Raw genomic sequence first — 14,022 nt, 5'->3', positions numbered from 1 at the left:
CTAATATATTAAACCCTTTACCTTTGAGCCAGGGGCCAGGCTCAGCTCCTGCCTCATTGTTCTCCTCTGGAGCTGAAATGTGGGATTAGTTCCACTCCCTGAATTCAATGCATAGCTAAGCTTACCTGACGTGACTTGAGGACAGCTCCTCAGCAGGGAGGTTTGAAACCTAATAGTGGAACAGGAACAGAGAAAGTCCCTGGCGAGCCAGCGCAGCAGCGTGTGAAAGGCAGAGCTGCTGCGGCTCGGGTGGGAGCTGGGGACTGCTCCTGGCAGCCACACATGGCAGAGCAGGATGCAGCTCCACGAGAAGTAGCTCTATCGGTGATGGAAGGAGGAGAAACTCACTGCCAGCATTCTGGAAAATTAGCTTGACTGGAAAGTTCGAATTGCAAAGTTTGGGGTTTAAAACAGGAGTCTCTTCCGAAAGCCATTTGGTGTTTCAAGAGCATCCCGGTGTTCTTTCTTAAATGTTACAGCATAGAGAGGGAAACAAAAGAATTAGCAATGGCAAAAAGGAGATGAGCCAACTCTGAGTGCCAGAGGAAGGTGTGAATGTCACACCACAGCACTCCACACTCAACAGCTGGGGCCATGTCCTGATTTCTGCCACCTCTCCCCTGCCAGGCCTTACCTGGTGTGTCAGATGAAAATTCAGAGTGAAAGAAAGAGCACAGAAAATAAAGGGAACACACAGAGCAGCAGAGAGCAGAGATGCCTTGCAGAGACAGGGAATCTGTGTCCCGTAGCAGTGATCTCACTCCAAATCTGCCCAGAGCTGCACATATCAGCATTTCTCTGTGAAATCTGTCAGCACCACAGCCCAAACGCTCTCCCTTTCAGTGACACACTCCTGCCAGCAGGACTTGGCTGCTGCTGCATGCCAGTGATTTTAGTTTGCTCAGACACAAAGGGCTGGTGCAGATCCACAGACAAAGGGGATGCGTCACCAGTTTAGTGACTTCTGGGTCACGAGCAGCTCTCAGACAAGAGGCCAGGACAGTGGGCTGCCTGCTGTCATCATCCCAGCAGCCAGTGTATGGCAAACCCCCTGGGTTACCTCTGCTGGGCTCTTTCCATGAGGAATACAGGATGGATGCTTAATGGCATCACTAATTCAAATTTTCACTTTTAATTTACACAAACAAACAAAAAAGCCAAAACCAAAAAACCAAAGACTATTTTGCATGACCCTAAGGTGGAAGCAAAGAAAACACATCCCAACACTGTATTTGCCCAGGCTGGCATTTCCCCCTCACTTTGCTCTGAGCCAGACCCTTGACTTTTACCTCCATTCTGTTGATTTTGAGGCTGAGTATTTCTGAACTGCAACTGTGCAGCTCAGCATCACTTCAGAACCTAACAGAGCTTTGCTGTTTTACAGCAGTGGAGCATCCTTAATTGAAGAAAAAGCTCAGGAGAACGGCAGCATGTAATGAATGCAGTCCAATTTCCAACCAGCAATATTCATTTCAAGGCCAGGATCTTTCAGCCTCCCTGCACTGCCACACATTACCTGCCAAACCTTCCCACACTTGTGGACTGGAACAATACCAGAAATGTTGATTAGAGTTAGTCAGTAAATAACATAGGATGAAAACAAATTAGGTAGTAAAAGGACCCTTGAGAAATTAGGAAAAAAGCTGTCTAGCCTTTCAGCTTATTCATGATTTACCAGAAAGCTGTATAATGTAGCAGGCCTAAGAGCCAGCTAAAATACTTCTAAGACCAAAATATCCCAGTTTGAATTATTATGGTACCTACTGAAAGCCTGGGGAAGTATTTCAAGTAAGTTAAAAAGAAAACTGACACTCTCCCTTCCCCCCACCCCAAACCTTTGATTAAAAAAAAAAGGCAACAAAAATGGTAATCTTCTGTGGTTAAGCAGAAAGGCTTAAGAAGTGGCTGACAAACAACATGAATTATTCAGGGACAAGTTACTGCTATTCCATACACATTGCTCCAGAGTGCCAGCACAAAGCCACACAAGCACAATAATTTCTACGAGTGTTACAGTGATAAAATAGTTTATAGTAACCTGCTTTAATTGCATCAACATAATACAGCCTTTCTGGATCTTTAATGCTCCATAAAAGACTCTCTAAAAATGAAGAGCCTGATCCCAGCCAAACTGGAACAAGTTTAATATATTATGGAACTTCAGGAGGGCAAGTGTTCCACTGTGTTGAATGAGTATGGTCAGAAGCAGTCCCATTCTTCCATCGGCTATCGTGACTCAGATTTAGAGTTTCCATGTTCATGATCATTACCATCTTCCCTGAGCCCACAAGAAACCTTGTGCAGTTGCAGACTGCAGTCACATCTTTATTTCTGTACACAGGTACATCTCTTTAGCAAGAAAAGGGGAGGAGGAGCAGGCAATCTGGTTTTAGAGATGAATGACCAGAGCGACAGCCCAGACCTCAAAGCACAGGAGGGAACCTGTGCAATACATTTGCTGCACATGTTTGGGAGGAGGCATTAACAGCCTCCACAAGCCTACTCTTGGCCCAGCTCTCAACCCAGCAGCTGAGAAGCTGCTGGAACACTTTTGTCTCCATTGTATCTTACTTTGTGACTCACCTGCAGATCTGCAAACCCTTTGGCCTGCTGCCCCACAGAGCTCATTAAGGAAATAAGCTGACGTCTGGTTGGGGGAATCAGAATAAGGGACTTACTAATGAGCTATTCTAAAGAGGGCTGCACATGACCCAGCATCTCCAAAGCACAAAGCAGGGTCAAGTCTGTGAATGTATCTCTGACCAAACACCAGGCCAGTCAGAACCAAACTTGCAGTCCTGTTAAGGAGCCCCTCAGCCCAGAAAGACCCTTTACTGTCACTCATAACTACACAGCTGTGATTAGACTCTCAAGGGAGACAACTTGGTGCTGGTGTCACAAGGAACATCATCTGATGCTGCCACACATCAGGTTGATGAGGAAGACAGTGTGGTTGCAAACAGCAATGCTGTTGACTGCACAGCTGTATGCAATGATTTGTCTTCTGACAGTGGGTTTTGGAAGAGGATGGGAAGTAGAAAAGCACTCCCAGAGAAGCTCTGTTACAAAAAATCCAAAGGTAAAAGCTTCCTGTTAAACACATAACAGTCAAGTTAAAATTATAGGTGACAATTACTGTAACTTGATTAGGCACAATAGCAAATTCACTTCCCTAAATCACTTTCACAACTCTCCTAGGAGGTCTGAAAGATGTAGTATATGAGGTTCATTTAATTTCTAATGTAGTAATTATCACTACTGAAAAAAAAAAAAATAGCGGTGACAGACCTAGGAAATAAATTTAGCACTTGAGGTTTTAATAAAATTTTTATGTGCAACCCCGGTGCTTAGAAATTGTTTAATCAATCTTATCTGGTTCACAGACTTTCTGCTGAGCTTTTGCTTCATGTTATTACAAGGCAATATGCTGCAGCACCTTCTCAGCATCCCAAGTTGCAAAGCCACAACACTCTTGTATCTAAAGCCAGTGCAAGCTCCTCTTTGAGCTGTGAACACCCACAGTCTTGTTCATGTGCCGCCAGCTGTTCTCAGCTTACAGAGGTGGTTTAAGAGCTGCTAACTCCAGAGTAGGGTCCTGTCCACTCTGCCTGGTGCTGGAAGGGATCTCTGCTCTAGGCAATAAGAGGTATCTAGTGAGTTAAATCAGGTTTTCAAGATAGCAGTGTGTAGGAGACACTGCCAGTCCTGTCTGAAGGGACTTCATGTTCCATACTCTGATACAGCCCCTTGAGAGGAATCCATCCCAGTCTCTCCTGGCCCCTCCAGGCTCATCCCATGGGCACACCTGGAGACCAGCCCAGTGGTTTGCTCAGGGGTATTGAAGACAGATAAAAGAAACTAAGCCTGCAATCCAGGATTAGTAGATTTTCTGAGGTTTTCCTGACTCCAGAGGTTTTTCCTTAAAATTTGAATTTTCCCAAGCTCCTGGGCACAGGTAAAGAGAATACTGAGCCCAGGTCTCCTATCCTGCTACTTAGAGGTTCACTGCCCTGCATAAATTAAGCTGTAGTGGTTTGTTTCTGTTTGCAAACCAGGTCGTGAGAGTAGCAGAGAAGTTAAAATGCAGTAATTAGTATTTAGGAGGAAAAACCCAGCAGAATTGCTGGGCTATATCAGTATTCCTCTTCTTTAACCTAAAAAAGTCCAGCTTCTCTGTTGAACCAAATGATTCTCACTGCCGAGGTGCTTAAAACTGTTTTAAAGTGTGCCCAGTGTGAATTACTTAGCACCACTTTAGTTGATTTTGGTCCCATTCCGAAATCTGAGGAACGAGCATGGCCCTTACTGGTCTTTCTTCATTTTTGTCCATCACTAAAAGTGATCCCTCAGTCAGTGGGATTTGGCTCTGTTCTTTCTCTTTGCTGGAACTCTCTGCCCCAACACACAGAACAGTCAGTCATGCAAGCTGGGTATTGTCTTTTCCTGTTTGCAGTTAGTACAGTAATAATCTCTGGAGTGGCTAACAGGTAAATTGATAGCCTCCAGATCAATTAAAAGAAATTCAATAAATATTTGGGCATCATCATAAACAAAATGCATTCAGGACCTCATATTCCACTCCTGCAAAGGAGGTTTATTGGGTGAGAGCATCTTAAAAAGACACAGCCTATGTGTCCTGGCCCAGATTTTGGTCCTTGCCACAGTTTCAGTGCTGGACCCTCTGAGAGCCTGGCAGGCAGGAGTGGCAGTGCAGGACTGGTGCCAGGGCACAGAGGACAGGAGGCTCTAAAATGATGAAGCCAGAGCCACCCAGCACCTTCCAAATCCTCATGAGACCAAGGGCCAAAGATGCAGGATGCCACAACTCCTCACTTACCCACACTGGGAGCTCCTCAGATGGTCAGTTAGCAATTGCTTTAACCAGGCACCCCAAAATTCCCATGACCTTCAAAAATTGTGGTCTTTGTTTTCACTAGTCAGTGCAGCATCAAAGCCACAAGTGATTAGTTAAAGCACACCTGAAGATAGGAATTCTCTTTCCTGACTTCTAAGTTGGCCTCTGTGTCATTTTGACACACTGAATAACTACAGCAGGTAAATACTCGGTGCAATTTCATTTTGAGGGCCCGTGCAGGAACTGATTGAGCCGAAGGAAAGTACAGAGGGAAGCTGTCCTCCAAAAAGCTGGGATGCAGAGAAACATTTGCCAGCATCTTCACCCAGAGCTGGATCCGAAGGCCACTGCTGCCATCTGGTGTCACTGTCACCCATGAGGAGAGCTGGGACATCGCAGGCAGACGTTGCTGCTGGATAAATGAGAAGTGACTTGATCCCGGACACAGGAAGGACAAGGACTTCCCTGGCAGGGGAGGGCTCTGCACATCCAAGCTGCCTCATATCCCTCTCCATCTCAAAGGAACCAGTTTGTGTGCTTGAAGGTTACAGCAGGAGACACAAGAAAGAAGGGAAATTGGTTACAAGACTTTTTTGCTGGCAGGAGACACAACCTGGCAGAGTGAGTTATGGATTAGCAGCTCTGGACATCCTGCTCCGTAAAAGCCACCAGGAAATGCTCATGAAAGGGGAAGGTTTGCAAAGCTACAGAGCAGAGCAAGAACTTCAGGCCTTTGGGAGCTCAAACCTGAGCCTTGTGGGGAGGACGAGGCAGTGTTTCTGTCATGAGTCCAAGGTCTTCAAGCCTTGGTCTTAAGTAGTTTTACATAAGAAGGCAACATTCTCTTAAGGCTAAAATGTGTCTCACATTTCCCAGAGGGTGCTATCTAATTATGCCACTCACCTCGTTTGATGGGCTTATGGCTCCATTGTTTCTCTTAAGTAACAGTCATGGTGCACATCAGGAAGAACCCCAAGGGAGATGGGTTTCAGAACTCATCAACAGGTAAGGCCCCCCAGAATGGCTCTAGATTTGGACAGCTGGACATTAATCATGACCTGGGTTTTGGTCCTCCAGTGTCACCAGGGTTTGCCAGCCCCATAGCCACAGACACGTCTCTGCACTTGCATGGAGAAAAATAAAGGGACACAGCAGCAGTGGTTTGCTGCTGTAAATCCTACAAGGTTGTAAATCCTACGAGGATTTCGATGTGGACTTGAAGAGCTCCAAAGAAGCTGCAGGAGGGTGATACATGGGGATTGAGGTGTGGGCCACAGGAGGAGCTGTGTCCAATTCCCTGCTTTGGCAGAAATCTCCTGTGCTGTTTAAGTAGATCATGTAGGTGCAGCACCTCAAAGCCTCATGGGAGTCAGCCTTTTACATCCCTGGAGACTTAGCACGAGAGCCACAGCTCTAAAATGAAATTCCCCTGCCTTCCAAAGGTGCCCTGATGCTGAATCTCCTCATGGGACTCGGGTGCAAAGCTAACGGGGAAAGAGGGGCTGTTAGTCAAGAGGCCTTGTGCAAGATTGGAAAGGCAAACAGCCTGGATAGCCTGGTTAAACCATGGAACTGCTTCAAGAAAAGAAGAAAATATCTCTTGGAAGAGTCTGTAGGAATAGAAATGTGATTTTTGGGATTATTCCCTAGCTAGTTTCTGCATCCTCCCCAGTCTTGGTGTGGCCAGTTCCCTGCAGCATCTCCCACTCAGAGCCCAAGATGCCAGAGCTGGGGCAGGATGGGGCAGATGGCACTCAGCCCTCTGTCGGAACCCAGAATGTCCCTTGGACACTCTTGGATGTTCCGGGCCCAGGTCAGAAGCATTTGAGACCCTGGAATGCAGCCACAGACCCCTGTGGCTTTGAACCTGATCCATGGAACAATTCACCAACCTTGCAGGAAGAACAAGAAATCACAAAAGTTTAGATATTATAGTAGAAGTAGTCACAAAGTGAAAGGAAGGATTTTTGAGTGCTGTACAGGGGGGTTTTAGGCCTTGTACAGAGGGGTCTGAGTTTTGTACATGGGGGTCAGAAGTTCTAAGATGGAGAGACTTGGGTGTGCCCTGTCCTCCTTCTTTCTCCTTCCTAACCTCCATGTTCTTGGTGATGTTGGCACTCACAGATTGGTTTAGAGTAGAAAGTCATCATTCAATATAGGTGATGGGCATTGGGGAAAAACCATAAACATTTAACAGGTAATGGATGATATAAAAGAGGGCACCAGCCCCCTGGGAGTCAGTGTGTGCCTTTGTCTGACTGCTGAACGGACCACAGCAGCTGAGGGAGAAATCTTTTACATAACACACAATAAACTGCCTTGAGACCGGACGACTGAAGACTACTGAGTCTTTCTTTAAAGGCACAGGTTAGAAGAGAGACTTTTCCAACTTTCAAGGTCACCCCAATCTAAGAGTGAGCCCAAACAGCCCTCCACTGTGCTCCCCCATGTCTGGGTGAGTTCCAGGCTCCCCAGCTGCTCTTGGATACAGCAGAGCCAAAGAACCCCAAAAAATACACACCAAAAAAAAAAAAAAAAAAGGAAAAAAAAAAAAAGGAAAGAAAAAAAGATCCACAAGTTAAGCATGAAATAACCAGCAGTAAGGGAATAGTAATTATTTGATCAGCTCCCAGGGTATCAAACAGCAGTAAATTGAGCTTCATTTTAAAAAGCAGACAATTTTCAGTGTCATACCACGACATTTTTCAAAGCTAATTTAACTATTCCATTAAAAAATGAAAACATATTCAAATTAAAACACCCATAAGATATGAAAAGGGGGGGGAGAGAGGACATGAAATGCATCAGTAATTTCCCATCAGGCAACAGTTCCCTTAACTGACCATGACAGTCAAAGATGAAATAGAAATTTCTATATCAAACAGGAACACAAAGGAGAGCTGACCTTTGATCAAATGTCTGTTTGTAGTTCTGACAAGAAAATTTGCATTAAAATAATTTATGCTGGACACTTACAGGAGAAGTTAACTCCCAGCATGTAAAGGAAGAGAGAGGTCAAACCATCCTTAACCAGCCTGTCAGATGAAAGCCACGCTCTCCCAGCTGCAGAGCCATGTGAAGTTTCCAGCCATTCAGGCTCTTTTTCTAAAATCCCAATGCTGCGGGTTTTGTGATGCAATTTTTCAAAGTGCTATTTATGCAGGGGTGGGAAAAGCCTGCTTCAGGCAAACAAAGGCTTTCTCACACAAAGAAAGCCCACTTTTAGCATAGCAGCAGAAGGCATATAAAAAAATCAAAAAGTGCCAATTAATTATAATATTTAAGCTATAGGTTTAGCTAATCCTCCTTGTCTTCCAGCAGGAAAAACATTAAAAAAAAAAAAAAAAAAAAAAAAAAAAAAGAAAGAAGCTGAGAAGGGAGATGTGGATCTGTCTGGACCCAGAGCACTGCTTTGCCAGGGAGCTGCAGAGGGGTGAGTGCTGCCCCTTCCTGAAAGCAAATGTGAGTTCCCAGCTTACAGCTCAACTCTGCAGTGAGGTGCAGGTGTTGAAATATGCAGCTGAGAAATATCAGTTGAATGAGGTATTTTGAGATGGTTACATAAATAAGAGGGATTTGTAGACAGCCATAAGAATAGGGAGCTGTTTGGCTTATCTTGTCAGGAAAATTACTGCTGCTGCTTATTTGAATTCTTACTACAAGTGCACCATAACCACAAGCATTTTTCATACAGGCTTCTACAGATGGCCCTGCATGGTGCAGCTAAGAGATTTACCAGGCTCCTTCAGGGAATGATGCCCTTTCAAATACATGTGATAACCTCCTGGATTTTCTCCTTTCTTCCTAATACTTATTTAGTATTTCCCATGTTGCCCAGTTTCCTCACAGGCATCACTTTGCAGCCCTGAGTTTTACCCCTAATTTCTCCCCAGTGAGGACTGTAGGACTGAGATGGATTTTTGGATGCTTCCAGGTCTCCTTTTTCCCTTTACTGTGATTTATTTCTGCAATAGTAACTCACAATCACAGATGCTTTTAGTTTGTTAAAGACGCCTCAGAAGGTGTCCCCAGAGGGTTGGTTCTGCCTCTTTTGTTGCCTTTTAACTGGAAGTTGTGCCCGGTCGCTGCTTCCCAGCAGGAATATTTTCCAGGGAAGGTGTTGAGGTTGGGAGTTGCCTGGGTCTGGCCAGGAGAGGTCAGTGAACACCCACACACAGAGCCCACTGCAAACCTGCCGCTGAGACTTCTGCATTCCGTGAACAGGAGCGTTTGGCTGGGGCTGCCAGCAGTGGAGGTGAGCAGCTCATCCCAGGTCTCCCGGTGCCAAGTGCCCATGGAGAGAAAGCACTCAGCATTTTGGGAATGCTTTGGTTGCAGGTGAGACATCTCAAATGATGTTTTCCATGGGACAGTGTCTCTGCTTCCCTCTCTACCTCCCAGCTGATTGAGCTGCAGGAGCCCAAATGTCCAAGGAGACAGGTGAAGGTAACAGTGGCCTTGTGCCGGGGGAGACGTGGTGACACCAGGGGATTGCCCTCCAGAGAGGGGTGGCAGTGGGAAGAGAAACTGAGCCGGAATTTTACAGCAACAGCCAAGTAACCAAGCTTTCTCTGCTCCATCTGTTCCTTGGGAGTCACTACTTTTGTTCCTATTCAATTAATTTTATAGATTTTGAGAACTCTCCATGAGCCCAAAACATCTATTTCCTGAACCTATGATGGTGTGCTGCTTATTTCAAATGTTCACACTCTTGGTGTTTCCTCTCACTGCAGTTTGAGATTTAATTAAAGATTTCTTCTATTTCTTAGTAAAAAAAGTCCTTCAGAATTATGGTATCTTTTTAATAAACTTCAGTTTGAATCAAGCATCTGCAGCACTTGTCCTTGTCATCACAGGTCCTTCCTTCCATCATGAGGCCCTTTAGAGGACAGGGTTACAAATATCATGTTGCCCCTTTAACATATTTAGGTAATAGATGGTAGATACATGCTGATAACAGGCACACACACTTGGCCTGGGGACTGCCAGGATATTAAATTAGTGTTTCGGAAGTGCCCTGAAATGTTTCTGCTGGGAACAGGTGCACAGCTCAAATGTTACCATGGCATTTAGGTCTGGAGAGGAAATCTCCTGGTAAAGCTTACAGACAATTTACAGCACCCACAAAGAGGGAAGTTGGGACTCATGATTGAATTAAAATGAATTAAATCTCAGAGGGTGGGATCAGGGCTGTGATCCCCAGGAGCAGCACAAGCAGATTTGCCTTCACCACCCTCTTTCTGCTGCTTGCTTAGTGCTCAAAAGGAAAGATTCAGCTGAGCAACTTGAGCTGCTTTTCCTGCTGCTTGGAAATTAGAGCATCTCATTTCAAGCAGATATTATCTGACTTCATTTGAGCTATACCATTTCATGCCAGAGATGAATCTTGTTCTCTGAATCAGAGCTGCCATACAAGGAGATTCTTGCCCTAGTCCACCTGCTTCTTTACCCCAGGGCAGGGATTTTCATTCTGTGGCATCTCCACAGGGACCCCAGGGATGGCATGAATGGTGCCTGGAAAAAAAAAATTCCCATATTCAACCAAGAGAGAGCCTTCCAGAAACCCCAGGACCAAATGTTTGGTCACTGGAAATCACCTTTCATGAGAGTGGAAGAGTCTCCACCTGCTCCCTGAGGTCTAAGTATGCACAAGGGTAAAGGAAACCACATGCTGAGGTTCCTAAATTGCTGCAGCTGATTTTCTACCATAAATATTGAGTGAAACTTATGGGTGAGATATTACCACAGTGCTTGGAAGGCGAAGCCCAAGTTTGATGGCTACTGCTTGTCCACAGTAAATGTTTTCCACCCAAGCTCCTAACTGTGAGCTGAAAGGAGCCAAAAATGGCTTATGAGTTATTACTTGCTGGCCTCTGTGGCACAAGATCTTGGTGTTGCAGGAAAGCAAAACCCCCTGGAGTAGAAGACTGGGAAAGAGTGAGGCTACCCAAGGCTAGGGCAGCTCTCTGCAGCAAACCATATCAAGCCATGGGAGAACAATGTGTTCTGCTTAAAGAAACACCAAACAAACAAAATTAAAATAAAAAGTAAACCCACAGAAAAAGCAGCAGCAGTGCAGAGAAGAGGCAATGCACCCAGCTCAGGACATGTGGCCAAGTGTTTGGTCTGAGTAGGTGGATGGAGTTGGAACAGCTTTGCCTGCAGTGCTTTGGGGACAGTGAGCACTGTCACAAGCTCTCAGTGTCACTCACAAGGAGTGGGTGGTGGCTACTGTGGCCAGCAGTCACCTCTGCTGGAGGTTCCTGCACAGGACGGGCACGGGGCTGAGCACAGCTTGTCTCTGTTGGCAGCACCTCTGCAGCAGCTCAGAGCAGTCTGTTTCAGGGGACAATATCCAAATATTTCACTCTAGGGAGGTGCTGTCTGCTCTTCCCCTGTGCCCTCTGTGCTCTCCGTGGTTTGATTTGCAGCCCAAAGCCACAGAAGCTGTGAGTGAGGATAGAGGGGTCTGTCCATCTTGTATCAAGTGTAGCCTTCCACCCTATAAAGGCACATCATAAATCCCTCCAGCACTGGGAAGAAGCAAATGGAGGTCACAGGAGGTGGAAGGAAGCAGGTGGCCTTCTGTCCTGGCCACCCATGCCTCCTTCACCACCATGACAGGGACAGCAAAGCCAAGGCAGTATCAGAGCTGCTTTCATCTCCTGCCAGCACAGTTCCCCCAGCCCCAGCTCCCTCCAGAGAAGAGATGGGATTGAGGAGCCCTTCCCACCCTGGCACCATTCCTGGAGGCAGGAGTGGGGCTCAGCAGCCCTTGGCAGGCCTGTGAACCCACTGGTGTGACTTGTCCCCACTTCATCCCCTCTTGTGACCACTGAAAACATTTCATTTAATTTCCTCCCCTGGACAGTCCTTGGCTATATCAGCTCTTTTCCTTGCATGTTTAGGAAGGTGGCCAGAGACTATTATAACATAGAAAAGTCTCCAAATATCCTCAAAAATAAAAGACTTCCAGCACATGCCCTCATAAGCACTGGTTGGGAGGAGCCTCATTAAACCAGAAAACATTCAAGGACACACTTCAGCCCCACTGACACCTGTGTTCTCCTGCAGAGAGGCCACGATCCCAGAGCAAAGCTGGAAAGCTATCACCTGGTCCCTGGATGGTGTCCCCAGCAGGGTTTTGGGATTCCATTTCACTGTTACCTCATTGCTACCAAATCACACTGAGCTCAAACAACCCTGAGCCTGTCATCCTGCTGGTGTTCCCTGCAAGTGTCCTGTTCAGAGCCTGGTCAGCAGTGGCAGGTGTTGTACAGGCCAGCTGCAACACAGGGAGGGCACCAAAAACCAAAGCAGATGGATTTGGTAAGGAAAACTGGCACATTCCTTGTGCTGTGTGTGAAGTGGGTTCACCTGGAGGAGTGCAGAAAGCTGAACCCCTGCCAGAGGAATAATCTGGTAAACTTCCTAATGAATATTTCTGCAACACAAAGTCTCTTTGTGGATTTAAATTAATCTAAAGCACATTCATTAATTCATAGGTAGGAATTGAATTATATTTTGTTGCTGACCTCCATGTTGTTTGTCTGTAACTAGATTTCCCCTTAAAGGCAGCAGCACTATTTAATCATAATGCCAACCTTTGGATCTACTTCAGCAGCAATTACCCTGAGCTTTGACTTTGATATAATTTATATTTCAGAACACATCATAAATAACTCTTTCTTCTCCTTTCAGTACAGCTGTGTGAATGTGCACAAACCCATGGAAATGTGAATCACAGCCTATTTATCTCATTCAGGCTGCGTGAGTGAACGCTGCTGCCTTGGCCACATGTCCCTGGCTGTCCCTGGCCACCCCTGTCTGCCCCATGGTGACATTTTTATGTTCTTGTGGTGTGAGATGAGAGCTGTGTGTGCTCATCATGGAGCTCCACCAGCAATACCACCAGGCAGAGTGTCCTGAAAGTGCCATAAGATGCACCAAAACCCCTTGCTTGGATACAGAAGACAGAAAAATTCAGTGCAGGTGTCAGAAAATTTCAGTGCAGCAAAATTTGAAAGCCAGCAGTATGAGATTCCCAACAACCCTAATAAAATTAACCCCAAATCATCAAAAATCCCATGAGATTCCTGCTGCTTTGGATCTGGTAGCTACAGAGCTGCAATTAGCAGGAGAGGTAACTCGTGCTAGAGCAAACCTGGTGGCAATGGGCACGTTTAGATGCTGTGTTTGCACCCACAAGGGAGTTGATCCTGATCCTGCTGACTAACACTGCAACTGTTGTGGAAACACCCTCTGAATGCACAGGAGGGTTTGCAGGCCTGTGTTCATGAGGGAAGATAACAGTGAAGGTGCAGCACGAGCTCTGTCACACTGCTTTTTGAGCTGCTGTCAGTAAAGTGCAGGATTTTAAATGTGTCTGTCAAGACTGGCAGGAAGGAGGGGGGAAGGCTGCAGAAATCTTCCATGTGTAATGAGCAGAGTTGGGTCTTCACAGGAAAAGTGGGTTTTTACTGTTCCTTAGTTTGTTCTGAATGAGTTTCAGCAAGAGGATGGCAGATTGCAAAAATCATTATGCATTGATTTTTTTTTTTCATTTTTATCCTAATGTGAAAATGAAACTACAAAGTGCTTCTGCAGGAGTCCAATGTAGCCTTGCAATTAAATTCAAGTTGCTTTCATGAAGAATGACAGCCCAGTGGTGGGAAGAAACCTGCAAAAACAATGCTTAAGACTGTCAAAGCAATCAAATAACCTCTGTTAACTTCTGCTCAGGAACAGAACTTCTGGCTTCTCCCGAAACCTCCTTAATCTCAACAAACACACAATAAACCTGCATGATGAAGGCACAGCTTTCATTAATCCAGTGAAAACCCATGGCTTCCCAAATCCCAAAGTGTTGTTTGACAGAAATGTTTGTCACATCCCAGTGGTTGGGTACAAACCCTGCCTTTTGGCTACCCTGGGGCTGGTGCACCCCAGATGAAGCAGCCCAAAGGGGAACCTGAAACCTCAATCATCTAAGCCATAAATTTAGGTCTTTTTAAAGGATGGGAAAGTCACGTAAGTCGTTCATGTTGCTCAGACAGCACAAGGGAGGACCTGAAACGTGAGGGCTTTGGAACATCACGATGCCCCTTGGCTTTACAGTGATTTTTCAAGGCAGTTGCTGACCATCATGTTTTCCACATGGACCAGGT

At 45.8% G+C, this 14,022-nt stretch overlaps 1 long non-coding RNA gene across 1 annotated transcript; it reads right to left on the bottom strand.

Annotated features, from left to right (window-relative positions):
• Positions 1-1,109: 1,109 nt before the first annotated feature.
• On the bottom strand, positions 1,110-8,199 carry LOC137480832 (uncharacterized). Its single transcript, XR_011003123.1, has 2 exons — positions 7,832-8,199; positions 1,110-2,349 (listed from the first exon to the last, which is right to left on the bottom strand). It is a non-coding gene; the product is annotated as an uncharacterized lncRNA (long non-coding RNA).
• Between the last annotated feature and the right edge of the window lie 5,823 nt (positions 8,200-14,022).

This window comes from Anomalospiza imberbis, chromosome 11 (assembly GCF_031753505.1).
Source record: "Anomalospiza imberbis isolate Cuckoo-Finch-1a 21T00152 chromosome 11, ASM3175350v1, whole genome shotgun sequence".
In the NCBI taxonomy this organism is placed as follows: Eukaryota; Metazoa; Chordata; class Aves; order Passeriformes; family Viduidae; genus Anomalospiza; species Anomalospiza imberbis.
This window is presented reverse-complemented; position numbering and strand designations above follow the sequence as displayed.